Genomic DNA, 16,894 nt, shown 5'->3' with positions numbered 1-16,894 from the left:
ATGGGTTGTTTTGGGGGTGGGTTTTTTGTTGTTGTTGGGGGGCTTTTTTGTTGTTTTATTTGGTTTGGTTTGGTGGTTTTTTTTGGTTTTTTGTTTGTTTGTTTTTAAAGTTCAGGTGCTAAAAGTGCAATGAGTAGAACCAGAGTTTAAGTGGAAGGGCAGTTCCTTGGGCTGGTCAAGCCAGGGAGCTTTTGGTTTTGGGTAATTCCCATCAGCTGGAGCACTGCTACACGTCTGGCTGTTAATTAAGTAATGTTAATGAGAGCTCTGGGATGGCAGAGGACACCAAAGGCTTTCCTGGGCTATGGCTTCCCTGCAGAGCTGCCCCAGGAGCTCAGCAGCACCAGGTCTCTGGAGCTTCAGACCTCTCCCAGCCACAGTTCACAGGTATTTGGCCACCACGGGCACCCCGTGTGCTGTGAGTTCCCAGTGGGGAGGGGGCAGAAGCACTACTGTGTGTCCTCTGCCAGCAAAGGGTGCTGCAAGCTGGGGGTGCCAGCTGTAAAAGGCCTGGCATGCAGTTATCCTGAGATTTCCATGCTGGTTTCTGTGGCTGTGCTTCCCTGGGTGCCTTCAGGACGTGGGATCTCTTATGGGAAAGTCCTGGCACCTCCCTGGGCTCCTCTCCCCTCCTCAGTGCAGGTCCTACTCAGTGCAGCCAGAGGTCTGGACACATCCCATGGTGAATCCGTGATGCCTGGGTGGGGGCACACAAGTGATGCTCCCCCTGGCCTGGGTCTGGCTGCAGGGATGCCCTGGGTCTGGCTGCAGGGATGCCCTGGTCCTGCACACCTGAGCTCCCCCTGGCAATGACTGATGGAGCCAGGGATGACCCTCCAGAGCTTTTATTCCAGTGAATGTTTGCAAATCAGTCCCCCTTATCTGGCAGCTTTTGCCTCTGCTTTGCAAAAGCAGTGAGGACTCTCTATTCTGGAGCTATTTTTCAACATAATGATTTATAATAGATGAAGAAAATGAAACTGCTGGAGGAAGAGAGGCCCAGGCTGGGCGCTCGGATGGCCTAATGAAGTCCCATCCAAGTTCCCATTTGTTGTCAGCTATTAATTCTCCCTCTGATTCAGTCCCCAAATTACTTTCCCTAGAACTGAATCTAAATATGAAAATCAATTAAGAAGGGAACAAGTAGCTACATCTGGGAGAGGAGGCAAATATAATGACAAATCACCTGGTTCCTTTCGAGCATGCAAATTAACATTTAGAGTGTATTTTGAGGAAGGGGAGCTGGGAAATGCTGCTTCACAGAAACTGCTAGATCAATTTTCCGAGCCCGAGTGCTAGAGATTCTTCAAAGTTACTGAGGGCTCTGTCTTGGGATAAAAATATAAAAAAGACAAGAAATCAATGCTGATAATTAATTTAGCAGAATCTATTCGTTCTTTCTCCTTCCAGTCAATGCAAAGAGAAAATCATACAGGAGCTGAATTTTACATTTCCACAGAGATTGTGCCGGGACAAAATGAATAAACGCTCATAAATTAGTTCAAAAGCTCTGCAACATTGTTGGAGTGGGGCTTTTTAATTAACTGGAGGAATTTGTCATCACTTTCCCCCCTGCCCTTGTGAGGGAGAGCGACTGCCATCCAACGTGCTTGGGCAGCCCAGCCCAGCCCAGCCCTCCCGAGGTGATGCAGCTACAGACCAGAATGTGGAAGAGCTTTAAGCTGGAAAACATCAGTTCCCCAGCCTCTTTTTTAAGGGAGTGTTTTTTGTTTTAGGTCACCTGGTGCTCAGTTTGATGTGCAGCCAATGCATTGCAAAGTCCAGCCTCCACATTGGGAGCTCGTGTCCCAACCAGGATCCTTCATGTGTCCTGCAAACAGGAGCTGATTGGGAGTTTGTGGGATTAATCTCCTGGGAACAGACTTCTTAGTAGGGCTTGTTGTGACAGGATAAGGGAGGATGTTTTTAAATTAAGAGGGTCGATTCAGACTAGATAGAAAAATTTTTTATTAAGAGGATGATGATGAGGCTTTGGCATGGGTTCCCTCAGAGAGGTGGTAGATGCCTCATCCCTGGAAACACTCAAGGCCAGGTTGGATGGGGCTGTGAGCAACCTAGTTCAGAGGAACATGTCCCTGCCCATGGCTGGGGGGTTGGACTAGAGGAACTTTGAGGTCTCTTCCAGCCCAAAACATTCTGTGATTCTATAGATACCTTGAGGTTTTGTAGGGTTCCTAAATAGTTTAGGGGGTTTGCAGGGTTAGTAAATAGTTTAGGGGGGTTGCAGGGTTAGTAAATAGTTTAGGGGGGTTGCAGGGTTAGTAAATAGTTTAGGGGGATTGCAGGGTTTCCCCCAGGTGCTGGGCTGGGATCCTGGAGCAGGGTTGAGGGCAGAGCAGCAGCATACCCTTTGCTCCGTCTATCACAGCCAGAGAGGAGCTGGCTCTTAATTATTCAAAACTCATCTTCCCTCCCATTAGCAACAAATAGGAAGAGGATGGATTTTGGTAATGAATCCCCAGTAGAGTACTTCAGTTTAAAGCAAAACGTGTCCAGTTAAATGTATCCTGCGGAAATGGATTTGATTGCTCTAATCCTCCAACTTCAGTTTGGTGGGAGCTGTGGCATATTGCCAGACAGAAGGGCTGTGCAAAAATGTGAAAGATGGAAAATAAGAGGGGGGAAATGGTCCTGGGCAGGTTTTGCCTTTGTTCTCAGCTTCACCAGTGATGGGCAGGCTGTGGGATGAGGGGATTTGGGGACACACGGCTGCAGCATCTGCTGGGGTCTGCCTGGCTCCCTCCTCCTGCCAAGCAGGGTTTGCCTGCAGAGCTGCCTGTGCTCTGGGAAAGGGAAAGGTCTGGTTTGATTTTTCAAACCTGTTTAGTGTGCTGTGGCCCAAACCATGCCTGGCTGAGAGGAGGGACGTGTTGGTGCAATGCCGACGTGGACGAGCCCAAGGTGCTCGTGGAAAAGGGGCTGTGTAAAAACCAGGGCTGGTGAGAGGGGTTTGCTGCTGGTTTTGTGGGCATTTGGCCCTTGCTCCATCCGCAAATTGTTCATGAACTGATTGATTTCCATGAAAATATCCTATATTTCTTGATTAATGTATGTGAGACTCAGCCAAGGGTGGGGGGTTGCTGTCTTGGGGGGTTTTGTGGCCCATCCCAGGCAGCAACTTCCCCAGGAACCCCAAGAGCTGGACCCATACCTCTAATAAATCCAGGTTTTGCCCAATATCCAGGGACAGAAACATGGGATTTTTCTCATGTACATACAAAACTTGTTGTTTTCATAACAGTTTGTGTATGAGCTGGGGGGGAAAAAAAATCAACCCTGCTGTGCCAGGCAGCTGAATCTGCTCAGTATTGGGCAGGAGAAAACGTGCACCTGGTGCTTTAGAGTAAGGGATGGCTTCTGGGACAGGAAGGGCAGCCGAGGAAAGGTTCATTTATTATCCTTGTCATGGCTTTCATCAGCAAAGCTCTATTATAGGCATTTTTCTCTTTCTTCTTGCTCATTGTCTTTCCTTAGGAGTGGCCAGGCTGTTCCTCATTACCTGGTCGGGTAATGAGGGTGCAGGGTGCAAACCCTGCTAGTCAGAGCTGGAGGATGGGCTCTGGGGCATGTCCCAACCCTCATCCCAGAACAAACCCCATCCCCAGTTCGGCAGGAGCCAAATGAGCCTCCCAGGACCAGTCCAGGTGCCCTCTGGTCCCAGTTCACTCGGTGCAAACCCACACGAGCTCCAGGGCTGTGTTTGGCAGCAGAGCTGAGCTGTTATTTTCCCTCCCTCTCTCATTAACAAATAAATCTCTCGGTGGAGGAGGTTTGTGTGATGGATATTGGCCATGATCCGAGTAGGGCAGGCGATCATGTTCAATTACTTTATTAGCAGGACGAGGCTCATCCCGGTGACGCTGGGCCCGGCAGGTCGGAGCTCCAGCAGGATCAGATGCTGCTTCCTCTGGTGGAGTGGCTGGTCCAGCCCTGTCCCCCATCCTCAGGGCTTCTGAGCAGCATCTACCCTTGTCACAGGCCTGGACCACACGGCAGCTGCTTGAAATGAAGGAATTTCTGTCTTCTTTGTCTTAAAAATACATAAATGATCTATTGGAACAGAGGACGATCAAGGGTTAAGCTTTTTATTGGATGGTTGGGTTGCTGTGTCTGTGTTTGGAGGTTTTGTGAGTTCCTGCCCCCAGTTTGATTAGCATCAAACCCCAGCACGTTTGTCATGGGGAAGGAGAACATCAACTGACATTTTTAGGCCAGGGCCAAATTCATCACTTGTCAGGCAGCTCTGCAGCAGTGTCTGTGCATTCGCAGGGGAAGATGGAAGGGATGCTCCCAGCCCAGGTCTAGCAGGGAAACAAACCAGTCCCATACCACCTACTGTGTTCCCTGTCCCGTCTGCCACTGTCCCTTGGTCTGCTTTGTGTTCCAGCACATCTGGCCCGAGCCCAGCTGCTTTTTGGGCTGTCTGTCCTGCCTTCTGCTTGAGTTTAACTCGGCAAATGGAGCTCCAGGCTGGAATGCTGTGACCACTTCTATGTGTGTCTGCAGGGAGGGGGTTGTCCTGCATCTCACCCAGAAATTCCCCTTTCTCCCACTATAAATAATGTGTGACTGTGTGTGTGTGTATAGATATGTATAGACATATAGACAGATTTGCAAGTTGATATCCAATCATGCAGCGCTGGGTTAACACCTGGTCTCAATGATCTTCAAGATCTTTTCCAACCTTGATGATTCTGTGCTTCCATGATTACATATATATATATTCATATAAATAAAATAGGCAGATTTGCAAGTTGATATGCAATCATACAGTGCTGGGTTAATGGTTGCACTCGATGACCTTAAAGGTCTTTTCCAACCTAAAGGATTCTGTTCTTCCATGCACTGTGAGAAGGAGAAGTGTGATTTTTGCAGCTGGGGAAACTGAGGCACGAGCTACCTGGCTTGTACCTGGAGCCAGTGGGTGAAAAAATTAATGTTCCTCACATTTATTCAGTTATCCCAGTGAAGGAAAGGCCTCCCCTGGAGTTCAGCTCTGCACGGCAAACTGCACACAGGTGGGCACAGAGCATCACTTTATTTCCCAGGTACGCTGCTTTGTCCAATATTATATGAAAAATGAGATCTGAATTGGAATCTTGTGGGGGTAAAAGGTACCAGTGTGCATTGGGATTAGGGTTTTAGTTTCGTTGGTTTTGCTTCTCCCTTTATTTCCACGAGGAGTGACAGCAATAGCATCTTGGCTGCAAAGGCAGAGCTTGCTTGGAGAAAATCCAGGCTGGTTTGACACTCTGTTGCCCTGAATGACAAGAATAAAATTAAAAAGGGAAAAAAAAAAAAAAAAAAAAAAAGGAAAAAAATGGAAGGGAAGAAATTCCAGCAGCCACTGCTCCTGCTCTGGCATTGCTAATCCAACAGCTGAAGGTTTATTTGTACTGACTAAGCTGGAGTGAGCAACTTAATTCCCTTTTAATTCTCCTCAGAAGGCTTCAAAAAGCCTAATAGCTGTTTTCCCACATGCTGTTAACTCCGAGGCAGCCCCCGGCCTTCCCAGGCTCCTTGGATTTTGTGGTGGTGGCTGGATTTTTGTCAGCCCTTCCCAATAACGGGTGGGATTGGAGCCTGGAGCAGGACTGATGGAGGTGCTGAAGATGGAGGTGTTATTTCCTGGTGCTTTATGCATTATTCAGGCAGTGACAGCAGGGCTGCCCCGACGGCTCTGGCAGGGGTGACCTGGCTCTGTGCCATGGGGTCACCCTGAAATTTGTCAGCCAGGGCTTGGCCAAATGTGTCTTTTAGAACCCCCCCTGGCCCCTGTGGCTCCAAAAGTGTCTCGGGGGGTTAATACACTGCAAATCCCACTTAGGATTTACAGTGTTTCTGTGAGCATCTCCAGGCCTGCTGTGGATGTGGCAAAGCTGCTCAGTGCTGGTTTTCCCCGGCAGACTGAGCCCTGCACCAACACCTCCCATCCCTGCACATGCTGCCTAAAATCTTGGGAAATATGGCAGAGCATCCCCCCTCCCTCTGCCCTGAGCTGCATTAGGTTATTCCAGACCAGCAAACCAGCCTCCATCCGACCCCCGTGGGTGCAAGGCAACCTTTTTCTGTAAGAACACCTTCACCAAATAGACCATTGAAAAATAAATATCAAACCAAAAAATTAAAATCAAACCGAACCCAAAGAAAAAAAAATAACCCTCCAAAACCTGAAATCTTTTAATCAGTGTGGACTTTCAAGGACATTTCTGGATATAGCAGAGCAGAGAAGAGGCTGCTCCTTTGTAGCCTCCTGAGTCCTGTAAGATATTTGGAAGGACAGAAATGGAATTGGGAATTGCACTTTCTGTGTTTGAGGGATGGGGTGTGTAGCAGCTGAGTGTCAGGACTGGGAACAGCGAGGACAGAGGGAGACCCCCACATATGCACTGAGGAAGGTTGGCAGGAGAATGGGAGTTTTACCCTCCTGTAGTATTTCATACCTGTGAACCTCCAGCCCACAACTAGAGACAGTTGAGATTTTGATGCAAAGCACTTTTTTTTTTTCACTAGAAAATGGTAATTTCAGGTGATATTTGCTGGGTTGGTCTTGATGGATTTTGCTGGAGGGAATTATTTCAAACTCTGCCTGAGTCCTCCACTGGTGTTGGGAAACTGCATCTTGTCAGGAGGTTGCAGCTGATGTGTCATAATTCAATGAGCACAAAATCAAATTGCTCTGCTTGGTAACATCCTTATTCCTCATTTTCCATGAAAATGAGACATATTTGTTATGTGTCAGTGCTGTAAGTGAGCCCAGCTTGCTGGAGAGGGGAGCTGGTCCCATGTGGACAGTGCAGTTGGGGGGCAGCAGGAAAGCTCCTGGTCTGGATCTCTGGAGAGGGAGGATATGGATTCAGCTCAGAGGAGCCAGGTCAGGGGCTGCCCTCTGCCCTGAGAGCATCCCATTCTGGCTTGGTGCTGTGATGTGGCTCATCCCCAGTGAGGAAGCCAAAACAATCCTTCGTGCAAAGGGCAAAATCTGTTGCAACAGGAAAGCAAAGGAACTGTCAAGTCTTGGCTGCTTTTGGGAGGATGTCAAACAGTTGAGGTGGGAAGGAGTGGATGCTTTTAGGGGGATGTTAAACAGCTGATGCATTATTGCTGGTGACAGGGTTTTGGGGACAGTGTAGAGCCCAGGCTTGGGGGACAGCTGATCCCACAGCTCCCTCCGTGCCAGCCTGCAGGATGGTCCTTGGAAAAGCTGCCTCCTGCCCCTCCTTGCACACCAACAAGGTGTTTGTAGCACATCCTTCAAAGAAGCTGCCCGATTTCTTTCCCTTGCTCTTTTCACATGCTGTTTATCACCTAAAGAGGAGCAGTTCCCTGCTGGATGGAGGATGCTGCCTGCTTAGGGCCAGGAATGGGGAATTGGCACTCCTGAACCCTTGGCCACAAGGTTCAAAGGTCTCCCCCGCACCTCCCGAGGAGCCAGTGATGAAGGGGAGACCTCTGAACCAATGCCTGGCGGTGGCAGGTCACACTAAGTGTCTCCAAACCTCGCAGAAAGGGGTACCGTGGGGTGCCCACATCCAAGCATCCTTCTTTTCTTTCCCAGCTCTGCTGCCGGGATCAGCCCTTCCCAAGCAAAGCCCCAGCTCCAGTCTTCACTGACATCTAGTGGCAGTGCTGACGCTTAGAGCTGGCAGGGGTTGCTGCTCGGAGCCAAAATGAGCCTTCTTGCAGGTTCCCATCCTGGGTGGGATCCCACTTCCCCTGGGAAAAGCACACACCGTGTAAGGGACCTTGGAAACAGCGTCCCTGCCACCACTTCGGCTCTGCAGGTGAGGACACTGATGTGGGAAGGGGGTGAGTGGCTTTGACCCTTGTAGCTGCCTTATTCAGTCCTCTTATCTTAAGATTAGGGGAAAAGGATGGGGGGAGGATCCTCATCCTCCCTTGTGCTAAGGGGAAAAGGAGCGATGTGCTTGCTAATCTGAGGCACTCAGCAGGAGCCATAAATGCTCCAGGGTGAAAAGGCTGTTTATGTATAAGGTCCAGGGTTAAAAGACTTGCTCCAGGGGTTTTTAAATATAACAGCAAACCTTTGCTGGCTGCAGTTTACCCGATCTGTCACCCTTCTCCACACTGCTCAGCAGCAGGGAGCACGGCTGCCCTCCTGAGCAAGGGAGGGTTTGGAACATGCTGCTGGAGGCATCAGTCATGAGGGCTTCTCCCATCTTTCCCACCTTAAGGAATGGAAAGATTTGGCAGGATGGGTCAGCTTTGATCTGCTCAAATTGAGTTAGAAACTGTAAAATGGGGGAGGGTGGGAAGAAGTAGCAGGAGAGGCACCTGTGAAGAGTTGAGGGTGCTGAGGCAAAGGGGCTGGGATGTGCCCAGCTCCACAGATTCCCCTCAGTGGAGGTGGGTGACACCCCACCAGGTCTTGTAACTCCACCAAGGACAATGGATGGTGTTGCTCTGCACCCACAAACCCAGTTTGTAAAACCTCAGCTGGTGCAGCCACCCAGTGCCACCCACCCTCAGAACTCCCACGGGTGGAGGGGCTGGAGCTGGCCCTTGCTGCCCGGACTAATTTATCTTCTCCGCCAAAAAAAATGACAATTGATTAACTTTGTTGCCATGCAAACACAGTTTTATGGGTTTCTTATAATCTACACTATTCTGGATTTCCCTCCCAAAGTGCCACAGAGCTCAGCACAGCCTCCACACTGCTGGGAATCGCTTATACAGGAACACATTATTTGATAAGAATCTCCCTGGGTTTTTTTTCTTCCCCCTGAACATCCTTATCACTGCCCTGGTGTTGTGTGTGCAGGCAGGAAAGCGGCTCCTTCCCATTCATCTGCTGGAGATTGGGTCGATTCACTGCCCTCTGAGGACCATCAGAGCACAATGGTCCAGCCATCCCTTTTCTGCAGAACCAGAGAGAAAATCAGCAGCTCAAAAGCCCCATTCCCAGCTCCACAGAGGGGGGAGCAGAGCAAGGGCAGCCTGACCCAGCTCCAAGGGGGAAAGTGGAGCTCCTGAAGAGCTGGACCCTTCTTCAGGCCCAGGCCCCTGATCTACACGTGGTACCTAATTTTAATCGAATTTGTTGATTTTCAAGTAAATTAACTCCTGGGCAGATTTTGAAGCCAAGAGGCTCTGCTAAAAAATTTCTGCACCAAGAGGAAAAGGTTTACCAAGGAGGCAGGAGCCAACAGCAGCTGGCAGGCGTGGATCCCCACTGCTCAGCACAGCCAGAGCCTGGCATCGTGCAGCCCAAGGTGTTCAAGGCTCGGAGCTAAATGCTTTTTTAATGGGATAACATAGCCATGATATTTATTTGAGGATCATGTTTTGCATGCAGGATGGGGTTTTTTCCACTATTACTCTTTTTTTTTTTTCCCTTACCACCAGGAAGAGGAAAATAAAAGCCTGTAATCTCCAGCTGGCAGACACTGAGGAGATAAGCTTCAGGTGCCTCCTGATGCTCACCGAGGAGTTTTGTTCTCCCACCTTATCTCCACCTCTAGGTCACATCATCCTGGGGCTCAGCACAGTTCCTGGGGGGAGTGCAGAGCGCTGCTGTCCCATCCCTGCTCCAGACAGGGTGTCTGAGGGTGGGCTGTGATCCCAAACCATGCAGACAGCAGCGTGTTTCTCGATGATAACCCTTCTCCCAGCTGGTGCAGCTCAGCCGCCACACGCAGACGCTGCTCCTGGACCACAAACCCATCCTGGCACAAGCATCCCTGGAAGGCCTTGATAATCAGGAAGAAACCAATTTTCCCCACCTCCTCAGGTATTGTAGCTTCCAGTGCTAATTATTGTGTGTTTTAATTCATCCATAACTGATACGATCTTCAAAGCTTAAACGTCTTGCTCTAACGCTTCCAAATTTTTATTCTTTTTTTCCTTTGAACTCCTGCAAAGGAGCCTCTGGGACCCTGCAGCTCTTGCTTTATGTTTGCTTTTAATCAGCTTGCTTTCCTTCCCAGAAACAAAGACAAATAATGCTGCCACGGTTTCTCCTTGGAAATTTCTTCACATTGACAAGAAGAGGGGGGGAAAGCATGACTTGTTAACAGCTGAATTTCCTGATGTCTTTCCTCCTTTTTGCCTGGTTTGCTGCCAGACAAACGACTCTCTTAATTTAGTTGAGAAGTTGAAGGGCACCCATATAATTCAGGAGTGGTCCAGCCAGCTGCAGGCCTGGGGAACCACGGTGAGCAAGTGTGATGGGGTGTCACATCCCACCTGACACTGTGGCATCACCAGGCCAGGGAATCTGGTCCTTGTGGCAGAACACCACACCAGGAGCATGGCAAGAGTGGCACTGGTCCTGTGTGATGAAACCTGGGTCACTGGGGCAGTGAAATAACTCTGGAAGGTGGCAGGAGGTTGGTTTGTGCTGCTCCAACACAGAGATGACAATGTGGGTTGAGGTGGTTCTTGGAGAGGGGGGAAGCATTTGTAGTGGCCATGGGTGCCATTCCTTTTTATTCCTTTATTCCTTCAAACTCCTGCAAGGGAGTGTCTCAGACCCCACAGCTCTCGCTTTATGTTTGCTTTTAATCAGCTTGCTTTCCTTCCCCAAAACAAAGACAAATAATGCTTCCATGGTTTACCCTTGGAAATTTCTCCACATTGAGAAGAAGAGAGAGGGAAAGCAGCATCTCAGGAAATGCTGAGTTTCCTGGGCATTATTCCAGAAGATGGATTTGTTGGCCAAAAGCTCGAGTCCTGCCCCTGTAGAGGACCCTGACGTGAGGACTGTGCTGTGCAGATGCAGACACAGGGAGATGTTGGAGGTGGCTGTCCTGGCAGTGGTGACAGGGCTCAGAAACCACAGCACAGCCCCCGTGCCTGTACAGGATGGCCAGGACACAACCCATGCCAGGAGGTCATTTGCAGGGCCCCTTCTCTCTCTCCTTCCAAAGAAGCCAAGTAGAACATTTTGGGTCATTTTTCTGCTTTTCTCATACTTGCTCCCTGCTGGAGCTGATTTATCCCTGCAGCTTGCAGAGCTACATCCAAGAGGGACATGTTTTGCCTTCGTAGTACATGAGATTGCTATAAATTATTGTCTGCTTTGTGTCAGCCAGAGCCTGACACGGCCCATAAAACCTTCTGGCCGTGTTACTGCACTTGAACCTGGCACCAGGCTGCTGCTGGTGAGCTGGCCCAGACCCAAAGGAAGGGGTTGCCAGCTTCAAGGATGTATTGTTCTCCACAGTGACACCCCCAGCCTTGTTCCTGAAGTCACACATGGACTTTATGAGTCCATGGAGCCCTCAGAAGAAAGAGCTCTGCCCTTGCTGTCACTTGTGTCTCTGGATAGCCACTGCTTGCTCCAGGTTTACAGGGGAAGGTGCAGAGGATGGTGCCAGGCTCTTTGCAGTGGTGTCCAACAACACGACAAGGAGAAATGGCCACAAACTAAAACACAGGTTCCACCTCAACACGAGGAAGAACTTTCCATGGAAGTGGCAGAGCACTGGAACAGCTGCCCAGGGGATGGTGTGGAGTCTCCCTATCTAGAGACATTCCAAAGCCACCTGGACACTTTCCTGTGTCACCTGCTTGGGGTGACCCTGCCTTGGCAGGGGGTGGGGGGGTCTGGATGATCTCCAGAGGTCCCTTCCAACCCTGACTACTCTGGGATTCTGATTCTGCACCATGGCCACCCCTCCCCTGAGAACAGGTAGGCAAAGCACCTCACAGCATGTGTTAGTGAGATTTGCAGATGGAGTAATAATAATAATAATAGTAGTAGTGGTCATAATAACACTAATAGTAGTAGTAATATCATATTCCTTAAGCATAGAACCAGTGAGGTTAAAACTCAGCATTCTCAAGGCAAGATTGCTGCATGTTCACAATATTATCTGTAAGTGATATGCATGGGAGGGCAGTGGGAAGCAAAGGGGGCCTCGTGAGAGCCACAAAAGCTGGACTTTTAATTTAAAACTACCTTTTCCTGTTTGAGTGTCTCTCCTGACAGTCCATCTTTTGTTTCCCCTATACAGCAGTGATCAGCAGGTAGCAAGGGAGAAAGGAAACCGATGGTCTCTGCCTGATTTCAGTGCTGTAAATTACAGATATATATGGAACAAAAGAGTGCTGCGATATTAATTTCTGTGGTTGAAAATCACAGACCCTCTACTTTAATTTACTGCTAAATAATAAATGACTTTGTGAGATACTCGGCAAAGATAAAGATGCCTCGGTAAATCAAACAGCTCATAAGCACTTATGGATCAGTCTGTCTTGTATGTGTACTTAAGTGGTTTATATTGTTCTCAGAAAGCAGAAATAAGCAGGCGTTTAACTGATGCTATCTGCCAAAATAAAGGATGAACTCGTGAATCAAATGGCTTCCTGCAAATCCTCATTTGCATTTGCAGAATAGAATGAAAAGTGGTGCTTTAGGGATCCTGAAACGTTTAGAATACAAGCTTAAAATGTGTCCCGCAGGGGGCCGTCATGGAGAGCAGCAGGTAGGTTTGTATAGGGTTTGTATAAGGTTTGTATAGGGTTTATCCACAGCTCAGCAGGAGGAGGAACGGAGTGTATGGATAAGCCTGGAAGATGACAGGTCTCTCCTCATCCTGCCTCTGCAAAAACACCCCGAGAGCATCCATTCTCATGGCACTTCACAATAAATTGTGCAAAGGTGAGACAAGGATGACACTGGGAACCCAGATCTGCAGCGTGGATCTGCCATGGAGAGCCAGACCCCTGGCTGGTCCTGCCTCAGTTTCCCTCTTGGCATGCCCAAGAGGGAAACTGCCTTCCCAGGCTGCCATACAGGTCTGTCTCCTGGCTCTACATGTGATTTTTCTCTCCTCCCTAGGTCCTCTTGTGCTGGACAGCAGTAAAAAAGCCACTAATTCCATCTGCAGGGGAGTCAGGAGCTCTTGGGTGGCCGTAAGTAAGGTGGGTGTTGGGCTCTGGGAGCACAGCTCCGGTTCCAGGAAGGTGACTTCCTCAGCGTGCCAGGCTCCAGCTATTTGCAAAGGCAAGTTAGAGTCCAAAGGACGCAATTAGAGTCTGAAGTGAAAATAAGATATGGATGTGGCCGATTTTGACATTTATAGCACATGTTTGTTATGCAAATTGGCCAGACTCTATAGGAATGCAACAGAAGGAGATTGCAAAGGGCACCAACTCATCCGAGGCACCGCTGCTGGAAGCGTCTCCTGCATGACTGTGGCCGTGTTAAACAGTTTGTCGGGGTGGTGGGGAGGCTGCCAGGGGCACAGGGGCTCTGTGAGTGGTGGCAGTGCCTGGCTGGGGATGGGGGACATTTAGGGATGTGGGTTTGACGGAGTAAGAGGGTGTCAGAGCAAGCAGATGTCAGTGTTGGTCCCCAGGGTGCAAATACAGAGGCATTTCCTTGGGATAATTTCAGCAGCCAGAGCTCCTGGCCTCACTTTCAAGGGTACAGGGAGCTCCTGTGTGGAAAAACAAGTGCTTTGGGGTATTTCAGAGTGTGGCTGCCTGAGCACAGAATACAAGGGACTGCCACAGTCTTTTAAGGGTTGACATCTGTCTCTGCACTGCCCAGCCTTCCTCCTGCTTACACATGGCTCCGCTCTTAAAGATGCTTATTTACCCCCAAAGTGCAGGCACACTAAACTGGGCAGTTTGGGGAGGACTCTCCAACCCACTTTGGGATGTGTTTTTGCTCTGTGGAGAGGTCTGAGGATGCTGTTGTGCAGCACAGAGGAGCTCAGGGCTGGGCACAGTTAGTCTGTGCCTCAGAAGGCAGTCCAGCTCCATGACACAGTGCCGGCTGCTGTCTGCTGGAGAGGACAAACAACACCTGGTATAGCTGGAATGAGGGAAGCACAGCCCTATGGAACTGGGTCTGGCAGAAATTCTGCCACAGCGAGTTATTCTTCCAAAAAAAGCCCCCGGTAGGTGGGAGGCAGCAGAGTGGATGTGCTGCAATCAGCAGATGTCTGGCCACCACAGTGCTCCTCTGCAGGCCACTGGCTCTCAGATTTATCATCTTCGGAGTGGAGGACACCAGCCCAGCTGGCTCCATCTGAATCATGCACACCAACTGCCCAGCTGGCAGGCTGATAGGACAGAAACCTCCAGCTGGGGACAGTGATGAGTGCCTGAGAGAGAAAACATCTTTCCCCAGCACAGCTGGATTTGGTCGAGGATATTTCTCTACAAGCAAGTGGGTTTGAATAACAATCCATTAGATACACAAACCTCTGCAACCTCTGCTGACAGCGGGGGACTGGGGGCAGAGGAGACGCTGATGGGAGTAATTCTAGATACAACTGAGCTCTGTGGAGTAAGAAATTTTCACTTTGGTTTTTTAGGCTAAGCCAGAGATCCCTGACCTTTCAGCTCAGACACTCCACGGCACCGCGGTGGGAGGGACGTGTGCTCTGCCAGTGCCTTGGGCTCAGGTGTGCAGGTGACATGACCAGCCATGGCACTCTCCACCCAACGTGGGACATTTGCATTTTGATCTCTGGTGGATGTGTTTTCCAAGTGTGACATGGGCCGGGGTAGTATCACTCAGTCCTCCAAGGCAGCAGGAACTGGAGCACATCGATGGTCCCATTCTCTACAAGAAGGACAATGAAGTGCTGGAGTGTGTCCAGAGAAGGGCAACAGAGCTGGGGAAGGGTCTGGAGCACATGTCTGATGAGGAGCAGCTGAGGGCCCATCAGGACTCACAGCGCCGTGTCCTGCCACGTTCCACCCCACAGCAGCGACTCCAAACACGGGTGGATCCAACCCCAGCACGACCAGGCTCCCAGAGCCACAAGCTATTGAGTTCTGCTAATGCTGTTGAAAGATGGGGCAGCTCCAATTTGCCCAGAGCTGCTTGGTCGTAACGTGGCACGGCGGGGACGGGCTGTTCCCGAAACCACTTGTGACAGTGAAAGCATTTTGCCGGAGCGCAGCGAGAGAAAAACAAATTACTGTGGCATAAACGAGAAAATCCATCATCGGCGGGAAGAGGAGAAGAATTGGTTTAAGGATCCACGTAGGAGACTGTGACAGTAATCACACAACAGCCCTTTAAATGTCAAGGGGGGCGAGCATGGTTTAATAGCAACCGAAACGCTGCCGAGCCGGGCGACGTGTAACAAAGCAGACGGATGGATAGATCCACCTATTATCTGCTCCCTGGAGAAAGAGAAGAGGGAGATAATTCAGGTCTGTGCTTGATCTACTGTGTAAATCTCAGAGAGGTAATGTTTTCTTTCATCAAAAAGGAAAAAAAAAAAAAAAAAGGAACGTTGTTTGTTTTCTCAGCGCTGTCCCTGCCGTCAGCCAGACAGCCCGGGCTCAGCTGTACAAAGGAGATACACAACGTTTACAGCTGGCCACAGCCTGGGCAGTGCTGCACCCACGAGGAATGAAATCCTGGGGGCGTGTGGCAGCCAGTCAGGCAGTCCGTGGGCCTGTGGCTTGGTTCAGCAGTGCTGCAACAAAGAGGGGACAGAAGACAGTGTGCAAGGGGGCCAGGGCAAAGGGGGCAGCAGGCTGGACCGTCTGCAGCATTGGCATGAAATGCTTTTGCCTTCCCAAGTGAAATTCATGGAAGGGTGTGAAATGCTTTTGCTCTGCACACACGTGCCCCTGTGCTGCTCCAAGGGAATCGGTGGCTCTCCCTGTCCACAGTGGGGTGTCTGGGTGCTTCTTCCACCTCCCTGCCAGCCTGGTGATAGATAATGTTTTGAGGGTCTCAAAGCCCCTCTAATTCAGTTGGAAAAGCCCATCTCTTTTGTGAGAGTGTCAGCACAGCCTGGCTGGCTCATCTAGCCCTTCAAGGAGCCTCAGGTGACCACAGCACGTTTGGCTCCAGGGTCCAGCCTCAGGCTGCAGGGCTCTTCCCCTGTGCTCTGGGCACCTCCTGGCACCATTAAAAGATCCGCTGCAGTCATGGTTGGATGTGGTGATCTTGGAGGTCTTTTCCAACCTGGACGATTCTATGAATCTGAAAGGAAAAAGAACACTGAGCAGTACTGCTTCCAGTGGGAAACCAGCAACACGTGAAAACCTGGGCTGTGCTGGCAGAGAAAATATCCCTCAGATTGTGAGCACTGGTCAGGGGGCAGCAGGGAAGGGCTTCGTGCTCTCAAAAGCACAAGAGCAGGTTTTGCAAAGCCAGCTCCTCAGATCTGAGCCTATTTGTGTTTTCATTCATCTCTTTGCATCACAATTCTTTGTGCAAAACGGGGATCGTGACCTCTGCTTTCACAGGGACTGGAAAGATGTTACTTAGTATTTGTAGAACATTCCAGCTGTGTATTTACAATCACCAGAAGAAAAATCACAAGGAAATGGAATAGTTTAGTATTCAGAGCAGGCTCTGAGCAGTGCAGGCACCGATTCCTGGGGAACCAGAGCATTGAATTACCTGCTCAGCTGGCACAGTGTGGGGCTGGGCTGGTGGGACAAACCTTGTCCCTGTGTCATTCCATCCCCTTCTTCGGATGTGCCAGCACTGAGAGGCCACACTAAGGTTTAATGGGCCACCTGAAAATGAGTGTTTGCTTGTGCTGTGGTGCTTGGCTTCACCAGCTGCTCCTCCCATCCAGGTTTTGCATGATTTAGACCTGTATGTATATTTTATAAAAGGTCTGCTAAAATGTCTTATTGCAGAAATAAACCAAGCTCTGGCTCATTTTTAATGAGCCATCAGGGAGCAAGTTATTGTTGGAGAGGTTTTCTTCTGCTGGGCTGTTTGTACTGAAATGTCTTGGAGGTAAATTTTTGATTAAATTTCATGAGTGAGGTACCTGTATTAGTGCTGAAAGCCTTTTGCTTAGCCAGGAGTGGGGTTGTCAGAGCCACTGAAAGAGCAGCACAACTCAACATAAACAGGCGGGCTTGAAAACCATCAATAGAAAATTAGATCTAAAATACTGATTTACTGTGTATT

Source organism: Manacus vitellinus, unplaced genomic scaffold (genome assembly GCF_001715985.3).
Source record: "Manacus vitellinus isolate BGI_N305 unplaced genomic scaffold, ASM171598v3 scaffold_24_pilon, whole genome shotgun sequence".
NCBI classification, from domain to species: Eukaryota; Metazoa; Chordata; class Aves; order Passeriformes; family Pipridae; genus Manacus; species Manacus vitellinus.
Note: the sequence above shows the minus strand (reverse complement) of the source record.